This window comes from Cebus imitator, unplaced genomic scaffold (assembly GCF_001604975.1).
Source record: "Cebus imitator isolate Cc_AM_T3 unplaced genomic scaffold, Cebus_imitator-1.0 Scaffold273, whole genome shotgun sequence".
In the NCBI taxonomy this organism is placed as follows: Eukaryota; Metazoa; Chordata; class Mammalia; order Primates; family Cebidae; genus Cebus; species Cebus imitator.
In genome coordinates this window covers 2,517,325-2,527,858 of record NW_016107588.1, presented here as the reverse complement: position 1 = coordinate 2,527,858, position 10,534 = coordinate 2,517,325, and the positions used below count along the sequence as shown (strand labels likewise).

At 35.9% G+C, this 10,534-nt stretch overlaps 1 protein-coding gene and 1 long non-coding RNA gene across 3 annotated transcripts in view; one reads left to right on the top strand and one right to left on the bottom strand.

Annotated features, from left to right (window-relative positions):
* GABRA3 (gamma-aminobutyric acid type A receptor subunit alpha3) overlaps positions 1 to 10,534 on the top strand; it is a 250,766-nt gene that overhangs the window by 42,840 nt on the left and 197,392 nt on the right. The window lies entirely within an intron of this gene.
* Positions 2,031 to 5,278, bottom strand: LOC119467272. Its single transcript, XR_005195813.1, has 3 exons — positions 5,268 to 5,278; positions 5,041 to 5,044; positions 2,031 to 2,119 (listed from the first exon to the last, which is right to left on the bottom strand). It is a non-coding gene; the product is annotated as an uncharacterized LOC119467272 (long non-coding RNA).

Here is a 10,534-nt window from a genome sequence, read left to right as displayed (position 1 = left end):
ACCACCATGCCTGGATAATTTTTTTAAATTATTTTTTAGAGATTGCATCTCACTGTGTTACCTAGGCTGATCTCAAACTCCAGGCCTCAAGCAGTCCTCCTGCCTCAGCTTCCCAAAGCACTGGAATTACAGGCATGAGCCACCATGTCTGGCCTATTTTATATTTGTGTATGGTGAGAAACAGGGGTCGAATTTCACTCTTCTGCAGATTGGATATCCAGCTTTCTCAGCAATATATAGTCAAGGGGTTGTCTTTGTCCCAGTGTATGTTCTTGGCAGCTTTGTCAAAAATGAATTGGCCGTAAATGCACGGATTTGTATCTGGTTTATCTAATCTATTCCATTGGTCTATGTGTCTATTTTTATGCCAGGCCATGCTACTTTAGTTACTATACCTTTGTATTATAATTTAAAGTCAGGGAATATGATTTCTCCAGGTTTTTTTTCTTTCCCACCTCAGGATGTCTTTGGCTTCTACTGGTCCTTGGTGGTTGTGGTTCCCTATACAGTTAGGGCTATTTTCTCTATTTCTGTGAAGAATATCATTGGCATTTTGATAGGGATTACATTGAGTCTGTGGATTGCTTTGCATAGAATGGGCATTTTAATAGTGTTGATTCTTCCAATCCATTAACATGGACTATTTTTCCATTTTCTTGTCCTGTTCAATTTCTCACATCAATATTTTAGAGTTTTCTTTATAGAGATCTGTCATTTTTTGGTTAGCTTTATTTCTAGGTGTTTTACTTTATTTGTAGCCATTGTAAATGGGATTACTTTGTTTGTTTCTATTTCAGATTGTTCACTGTTCACATATAAAAATGCTACTTATTATCATAGCCAAAACCTTTGCGAGACTTAGACTCCCACACAATAATAGTGGGAGACTTTAACACCACATTGTCAATATTAGACGGATCAATGAGACAGAAAATTAACAAGGATATCCAGGACTTGAACTCAGACCTGGACCAAGCAAACCTAATAGACATTTACAGAACTCTCCGCCCCAAATCCACAAAACATACATTCTTCTCAGTACCACATCACACTTACTGTAAAAGTGACTACATAATTGGAAGTAAATCACTCCTCAGTAATTGCATAGCATTTCACAGGTTTAAATGAAATATTGGTTGGCTGCTTGTTTGTTATTTTCCTCCCTTATTCCTTCCTGTCTCCATTGTTAAGCACAATTATTGGCATAAAAGAGGTTTTTAATACCCATTTCTAGACTGCATTCTAGCCTGGGCAATAAAGCAAGACTCCTGTTCTCTCTCCCTTTCTCTTCCTCTTTTTTTCTCTCTTTCATTCTTTTTTTTCTTTCTTTTTATCTTTCTTTCTTTTTCTTTCTTTCTTTCAAAATATCTATCTCAATTAACTACTAAATATTATCAAACATAAGAAAAGAATAAAGATTTCAGCAGTTATATATAAATAACAATTAAAGGCCATAGAAAAAGCAAATAAAATTTTGTTTTATTAAAAAGATCAAGAAAATTGTTAGATTTAAAAAAGAAAATATCTCAAATAATTAAATACAGAAATAAAAAAGGACCTATTACTACTGATACCACAAAAATAGGGAAAGAAAAGATTATAAAAGTTTAAGTAAAAAAAAATGCTACTTATTTTTGCATGTTGATTTTGTATCCTGTAACTTTATTTAGGTTTTAAAATCAGTTCTCATAGGTTTTGGTAGAATAGTTTTGTTTTTAACAATATAAGATTATATCTTCAAAAAAGGATAATTTGATTTCTTCTTTTCTAGTTTATATGTCCCTTGTTTCTTTCTCTTGTCCAATTGCTCTGGCTAGGACTTCCAGTACTACATTGAATGAAAGTGACAAAAGTCAGCATTCTTCTCTTGTTCCAGATATTAGAGGAAAGGCTTTCCATTTTTCCCTGCTCAGTATGATACTAGTGTGGGTTTGTCATATATGGCTTTTTATCATGTTGAAATATATTCTTTCTGTACTCAGATTTTGAGAGTTTTTGTCATGAAGGGATGTTGAATTTTATACTTTTTTGGCATCAATTAAAATGATCATATGCTTTTTGTCCTTTATTCTGTAGGTATAAGGTATCACATTGATTGGTTTGCATTTGTTGAAACATCCTTTTATTCCTGACTCATCTCACTTGGTCATGATGAGTGATCTTTTTCATGTGTTATCGAATTCAGCTTACTAGTATTTTCTTGAGGATTTTAGCACCTATGTTCATTAGTGATATTGGCCTGCATTTTTTTTTTAATTGCATTTTAGGTTTTGGGGTACATGTGAAGAACATGCAAGATTGTTGCATAGGTACACACATGGCCTGAAGTTTGTTGTTTGTTGTTGAGTCTTCCTCTGGTTGTGTCTTCCTCTGGCCTAGGGCTGGTTTTGGTATTGGTGTAATATTGGCCGCATAGAATGAGTTTGGAAGTACTCCCTCTCCATTTGTTTGGGACAGTTTGAATAGAATTGATATTAGTTTTTCTTTAAATGTTTGATAGAATTTGGCAGTGAAGCCATCAGGTCCTGAGCTTTTCTTTGATGGAAGACATTTTACTACTGCTTCTATCTCATTACTTTTTATTGATCTACTCAGCTTTTGGATTGCTTCACAGTTCAATCTTTGTAGGTTGTATATGTCTAGGAATTTATCAATTTCTTCTAGGTTTTCCAACTTGTTTGCATAAAATTGCACATAATCTCTAATGATCCTTTTAATTTCTGTGATATCATTTATAATGTCTCTTTTTCATCTCTGATCTTACTCATTTGATCTTTTATTGCTTTCTTTTTAAAGTTAGTTGGGCTAAATGTCTGTTTATGTTGTTTATTTTTTATAAAACAATTTTTCATTTTGGTGATCTTTTGTATTGTTTTAGTGTCAATATCATTTATTTCTGCTCTGTTCTTCCTTTCCTCTACTAACTTTGAGTTTGTTTTACTCTTCCTTTTCTAATTTTTCAGATGCAGCATTTGGTTATTTATTTGTAGCTTTTCCACCTTTTCAATCTAAGTGTTTATGCTAAAAACTGTCTTATTTGTACTTCTTTTGCAAATCCCATAGGCTTTGGTATATTGTGTTTTCATTTTCATTTGTTTCAAGAATTAAAAAAAAATATATTCTTACTTTGTTTATTGGCCCAATGGTCATTCAGAAACTGATTGTTTAATTTCCATGTGTTTGTATAATTCCAAAAATCCTCTTGTTATTAATTTCTAGTTACATTCCATGTGGTTAGAAAAATATACTTTATGTAATTTATTTATTTTTTATTTTTTGAGACTTGCTTCATGGTCTGACATATGGTCTATCCTCGAAAATGTTCCACATACTTAAGAGAAGAATGTGTATTCTCCACTCTTGGTTAAAATAGTTTGTAAATGTCTATTATGTCCAGTTGGTCTATAGTGCTGATTACCTTGGATGTTTCTTTGTTGATTTTCTGTCTGGATTATCTGTCCAATGCTGAAAGTCGGATATTGTTGTCCCCAGCTATTATTGTATTAGAGTCTATCTTGCTCTTTAGCTCTAATAACATTTGCCATATATACATATATATAAGTGTGTGTATATATATGTATACATATGTGTGTGTGTGTGTGTGTGTGTATATATATATGAGTACTCCAGTGTTAGGTGCATAGATATTTAAAATTGTAATATCCTCTTGCTGAATTGACCCCTTTATTATTATGTAATTACCTTCTTTTTCTCTTTTCATAGATTTTTTTTTGGTCATGAAATCTATTTTATCTAACATAAGATAGCTAATCCTTCTGTTTTAGATTTCCATTTGCATGGAATATCTTTTTCCATCCTTTCTTCTTTTCAGTCTACATGCATCTTTACAGATGAAGTGAATTTCTTACAGACAGCATAGAGTTGGGTTTTGTTTTCTTAAATCCATTCAGCCACTCCATGTCTTTTATTGGCGAATTTAGTCCATTTACGTTAAAGGTTATTATTGATAGGTACAAATTTCCTACTGCCATTTTGTCATTTGTTTTCTGGTTTTGTTGATCCTCTTTCTCATATGTCTTATGATTTAAGCCTGGGATCACTGCAGCTGTATCAGCACTTGGGGGCACACTAAACTCAAGAATGATGTGACTCTTGCAGACTCCAAGAGGCACTTTTTTGGTGGGCCTAAATAAGATAAGGGAAAATTCCTAGAATACCTGGCAAAACCTGTCTCTTTTCCCCTTTCTTCCCTTAATTAGAAGGAGTCTGTCTTTCCATGATAGGCTGCCTGGAGTTGGGGAGAGGTGATGTGAACACTCCCATGTGAACACTCCATGGTGATGTGTTCATTACCACTTCAGGTGTGAACCACCACAGGACTGTGCTGGTTCACACCTGAAGCCAGCATAGTATTGGGTGTTGCCTAAGGACCGTGGCGTCTACTGCCTAGCTGCTACTGATGTTTATTCAAGGCCCAAGAGCTCTTTAGTCAGTAGGTGGTGAATCCTGCCAGGACTGGGTCCTTCCCTTCAAGACAATCATTCCCTACTGGCCCAGGGTGAGTCTAGGAATGCCATCCAGGATCTAGGGTCAGAAATTAGGTGATTCAGGAAGTTGCTTGGTGCTTTATTTTACTGTGGCTGAGCTGGCACCCAAGTTGCAAGACAAAATTTTCTGTACTCTTCTCTCTCCTTACCCCAAGTGGAAGGAGTTTCTTTCCTGAGATGCACTGCCTGGAGTGGGAAAAAGGGTGATGCAGGACCCACATATCATAGCTGGTGTTGCACTGGGTCATGCACAGTCCAAGTCCACTGCCTTTGAGACCAGCACAGCACCAGGACTTGCCTAAGGCCTGCATTCTTTGTGCCCTGACAGACACTTAAGTTTATTTGGGGCCCCAGGCCACTTTTGTTGGCTGATGGTGGAGCTGACCTGGACTTGACTTTTTTTGTGAGGGTGCAGAATTACCCTCTGTCCTAGCGCTGGTGTAGATGCACTGTGGCACCAGCAGAATTCTACCTTATATTATGTTCCACTGTGACGGAGCTACTGAGTTTCAATACAAAGTCCCATACTCACCTTGCTCTCCCTCTTTTAAGCACACAGATTCTCTCTCTCCACAAGGAATGGATAGAGGAGAGGGAAGGGTGGTGTAGGCAATTTCTTACCCTCTTCAATGCCTCCTTCCTTGATATTATATGAAATATTAAAACCAGATAATTTGATCTCTTACATGAGTATTTTTTTCCTATAAAGTTGCTTTCTTGCATGCATAGTTGTTCAATTTGGTGCCCTTGCAGGGGGACAATCACTGGAAGGTTATAATTAACCATCTTACTCCACTTCCTTCCTCTAAACTCTTTTTTGAAGACTGCACTCTCTGTGTTTTGTGGTCACTGAAGTCTGTGTTTTCTTCACTTAGTGGTCAGCTAGTGATTTGACAGCAATTTCCTTAGACACTGAGAGCTAATAATAATAATAATAAATGATCTCCTGGCTCTCTTGTTTTTCTTGCTTTTCCTGGTTGGAAGGGTTTAGAGTCTAGACTCCTCACTCAGCCTCTGCCAGTGCTCGGTCCACAGAGGAGAAAATCATCACCTCAGACTACCTGTGCTTCTGGATGGAGTTGAAAGTTTGGGTCCCTCACTTGGCTTCCTCTTCCACTACTGGTGATGGACTGTTTGTGGTGTTTGGCTAGGGGAGGGCAGGTATTGTCAATAAGTTTTCTGTCTTTCTGAGATGTCCCTTTCTTGATCCTTTGGCTAGAGAGAACAGAGTTTTCTTAGGGACTTTTTTTTTTATCTCTCTCTGTTGGTGGTTCTCTGTTGCACACTTTTCTAACTCCTAGTTTGGAATTTGGGGGAGGTAAAAAGAAAATGCAGGGAACTCCCTGCCGTGTTGTTTCAACTCCCTACCATGTTATTTCTTAAGTTCCAAGTTCCCTAGCCGGTTTGCCTTTTCCTTTCCACTTCTAAGCCGCTTTTTAAAATTTTATGCTGTATTATGTCTAGAGTTTTAATTGTAAAAACTTGAGAGGAACAGGGAAAATGAGTCTATTTCATCTTGTCTGGAATCCAAAGTCCTCTCTTACCTTTTTTAAAGAGATAATCATGTCTTTCTTTTCCATCCTTACTCTTTGTGTAGTCCTTCAGCATTCCAGCTGAAATTTTAGGATTTACCAGGGACACTGACCTTACTGGGCCTCAAACTCCATGATACTGCTCAGTAGTAGCTTGTAATCATTTTAACATATTTTTTTCTGCTTCAGTTTTCCAACAGAACCATTTATAAATCAGTAAATTCCTCTCTGGAAAACGTGGCTCAGACTGTCAGATTCATTTCTTGGCTCTTTTCCTTTCTCCTGGATGTTGGTTTTCAAAACCTGGGTTATATGAAGCCCTGAACTTTGATTTTTGTCTCACCATCTCCACGATAGTATAGAATACTGTGCTCCACTTCTGTATTTCTTAATCACAGCTTTCTGGTTGACTTTTCAGCCTTTCTGGCTGTGTTAGTTACTTGGTAACTTACCAGTCAGCAAATTCTGACAGGGTTAAGAAGTATAGTATATCAGGCTCACCTCAGTAAGTTTTCTTTAATTCCAAAATCTTTGCCCTTCAAATCCTATTCATGTTGGCTCTCTGGTGAAATAATACATACACCCCCCCCCCCCCCCCCACACACACACACACATTTTATGGAAGTTTTTTAGATTTTCTTGGTGGATGAGTTGGTCTGTTATAAAAAGTTGTCCATCATAGCCATAAGCAGAAATTCCTCATAAAGTTGTACAGTTTTCTTCAAGTAGATTTTGTGTATATTTTGTTATATATATTTCACATTTGTAATAGTTTTGTTGCTAATATGAATGGCTTTTTTCTTTCATTACATTTTTAATTGGTTATTGTTGTTTGCAAAGGATATTGACTAGTGTATTTTTATTTGTTATTTGTCCAACTTACAGTAAACTCTTTTTTATTCAATTGCAAACTGATGCTTTTTCTCTTTTTTTTTCTAAGATTTATTCAGTTTTTTCTTAGCTTAATTCATTGGCCAGAATTTTTAGTACTGTATTGAATAGGGCTAGTGTTAGCAGCCAGTTTTATCTTCTTCCCAACTTTGGAAAGAATTCTTTTAATGTTTCACTACTAAGTATAAAGATTTTTATAGATTTCACATAAATATCTATTGCCACACTAGAATATTTATTTTAAAAATATTCCTTTGTTAGAACAACATTTTTTGAGGTATAAGTATTAACTCTTATAAAATGTCTGTCTCATTTATTCTAATGTTAATATAGCTTCCAAATTTTCACTCAAATGCAACCTCCTTTATTCAATTTTATACTCTCTTTGATCTTCTCAAATTATGGTTGTCTTTTTCAAATGGAAAACAATACAGTATTTAAAGTGTTATGTTTGTTATTTAATTGTGTTTTATGGTAAATGTTAGTTATGTTTTTGTCTGTACCCAGGAGGACATTTTTCCTGTTTTACATTTGTATCCTCAGTCTCGGTACAGGATCTGTCACATGCCATATAGTCAATAATTTTTATAGCATTAATTATCTCAACATTTTATTATAATATTTGACTTCCATATTTCTTGTATTCCTTTATTATCCCTGAAGGTTTCTAATTCTAAGCAAAACTTACACATAGGGAAAGAAAGGTACAAAGGGACCCAGTGCCACTTTTATGCTCCTGCTTTATTCTCAGTTAATATTTCTCTGAATTATAGACTATTAGACTTAGAAGTTTAGTCAATGTCTAGTTTAACCAATTTATCTTATAAATAAGGAAATTAAGGCTCAGTAGAGGAAGTGAAATGTCCCAAACTTATAGCTAACTTATAATCTGTTCCTTAAATTTATTTGTGTAGCAAAAAGAAATTCAATCACACAGATAATCTTGTTTTTGCTGTGTGGTAAATTCCATGAATTTCCTAGCATCCTTCCCCACCTTGACACATAGTGTCAAGTGTGTGATGGCTGGGCAGAGATAAGCATTGGATTAATGCATTGGCACAATCTGCAGAATAGAGAAAACTTTTCTTCCATCAGCTTCTGGAGCAGAAAATTCTGCCTTGGTTCACCATTTATCCAGATATGGACAGTATTCCTTATGGATATCCTGTACTATTGTGTTTCTTGATTTGGACATATGAAAGTAGCCTTTGCTACTGTGGTTGCTTTCTAGCTTCAGATATGCTGGATTTATATCTGAGATTCTTGAACTTTGAAATAAAGTTGAACTGTGAAGCTGTTGGGAGGGGTGTGTGGGTAAGCTGAAGAAGCAGGAAGCAGAGAGGATTAATGGCTTTGGCTGAAACCAGAATGCTCTGGGCTTAAGAACTACATGGTTTTTGCTCTTCAGACAGCTATATCAGATTCTTAAATCCCTTAGTGCTGGTTTCTACATGGTTTTATCCAAATCTCCCTATCCTATAGTCACTGTTCTCCTAGGATGGTCTCCAAGCAGACCCTTTGTGAAACGATATTTCTTGCAAATATTCATTCCAAGAGCCTAGGCCAGCCCTGTGCTACATTGGAGGCTTCTAAACAACAAGTCGAATAAAAGGTATTCCTTCCACTCCCAATAGCATAACTAAATTCTCACCATCATAGAAAGTTCTTCCAGAAATATTCATGTTTTAAATAAACTATGGAAATAACATTTGACCAGGAGTCAGAGGTCTTCAGTTCAGTCCCTTCTTTTATACTTATTAGTAATTGGTTTGTGAGCAAGTAAAAGCCTCTTTGTGTTTTAGACTCTTATCTATTATGTAGGTTGAAAAATTCTTACCTTGCTTACCTATCAGGATTGTGATAAGGATAAAATCTGATAATGAATGGCAAAATACATCATAAGTGCACAGTTAGAATTTATTTTTAATGTAACATCACTTACAGCCATTTATTGGATGCTCAGTATATGCTGTGTACTCTAATCAATTTATAAAGTATTTGTATGCATACTCATTAAATCATCACACATTCCAAAAGAAAAAACTATTATCCTTCTCTTAGAGATGAAGAGCCTAAGCGTATTATCTTTCTTTTGCTGATATGACAAACTACTACAAATATAACAGTTTAAAATAACACACGTTTTATATCTCACAACTTTATAGATAAGAATTCTGGTTGACTGACCTGGGTTCTTTTCTTAAATAGTCTCACAAAGATGAAGTCAAAATATTGTCATTATTTTTCTGGAGGCTCTGGTGATGAATCTGCTTCCAAGCTCACTCAGGTTGTTGACAGACTTCTGTTTTATGTGGTTGTTAAACTGAGGTCCTTGTTTCCTTGCTGGCTTTGGCCAGAGGTTTTTATCAGCTTTAGAGATCACCTACATTCCCTGGCTCATGGATGCCTTCATCTTCAAAAGCAGCAACAGAGGATTGAGGACATTTTACGCTTTGAATCTCTCCTGCCTTTTCTGTCCCATCTCTCTGAGCTCTTATTCTGCCCTTCCTCTTTTGCTTTTAAGGGCTAATGTAATTATATTGGACCCACCTGGATAATACAGGCTAATACATCTACTTTAAAGTCAGTTGATTATCAGCTATTCCATGTGCAAAGTCTCTTTGGTTGTGTAATGTTAACATATTTATAGGTTTAATAATAGGGGACAGAGATCATGGGAACCGAAATCTTGCTACCACACTAAGAGAGTCACTTTTTAATGTTATTTTATTTTATTTATTTTTTGAGACAGGGTCTTACTCTGTTTCCCAGGCAGGAGTACAGTGGTGAGGTCACAGCTTACTTCAGCCTCCAACTCCTGGGTTCAAGTGATGCTCCCATCTCAGCCTCCCAAGTAGCTGGGACTACAGGCACATGTCATAATGCCCAGCAAATTTTATTTTATTTATTTATTTTGTACAGATGGGATCTTTTGTAGAGACTCTGTGTTGCCCAAGGTGGTTTTGAACCCCTGACCTCAAGTGATCCTCCTATCTCAGTTTCTCAAAGTGCTGGGAATATAGAAGTAAGCCACTGTATCCAGTCCATTTGATTTTAAATTTAAAGTCTAGGTTCCTAAATGAGGAATTAAAACTAATATTAATAAAACATAAATTAATGTGAGAAATAATTTTATATATTTTAAAGTGATGTGTGTGTATGTGTGTGTATCCTCTTTGCTCAAAAAGAGAGATCCCCCTTCCCCAACTTCTCTGCCCCATATTTTCACTTGCAATGAATCAAAGCCTTTATGTTGAAGGGCTAAAATGGATAACATACAGTGGGGACCCCAACTGTATGTTATCCATTTTAGCCCTTCAACATAAAGGCCTCGATTCATACTACAAAAGGTGGTGTTTGTCTGTCTAGTGATGTATTTACCAAGCAAGCCACCAGGGTTCCATTAGGTTGGGGATCTAGAGGTGCTCAGAACTTCAAAGCTATTCCTGTAGAGTTTTGCAGTCTTCCTTGTAGCTATTGCAAAATTACCTCACTACATCTGACTGCAACCTCTTACTCTATTTCCCAGTATTAATTTCACTTCCAATCTTGATTCTATTTTACCTTTTTTTTATCCAATCTGTATCTAGCAACCAGAAAGCT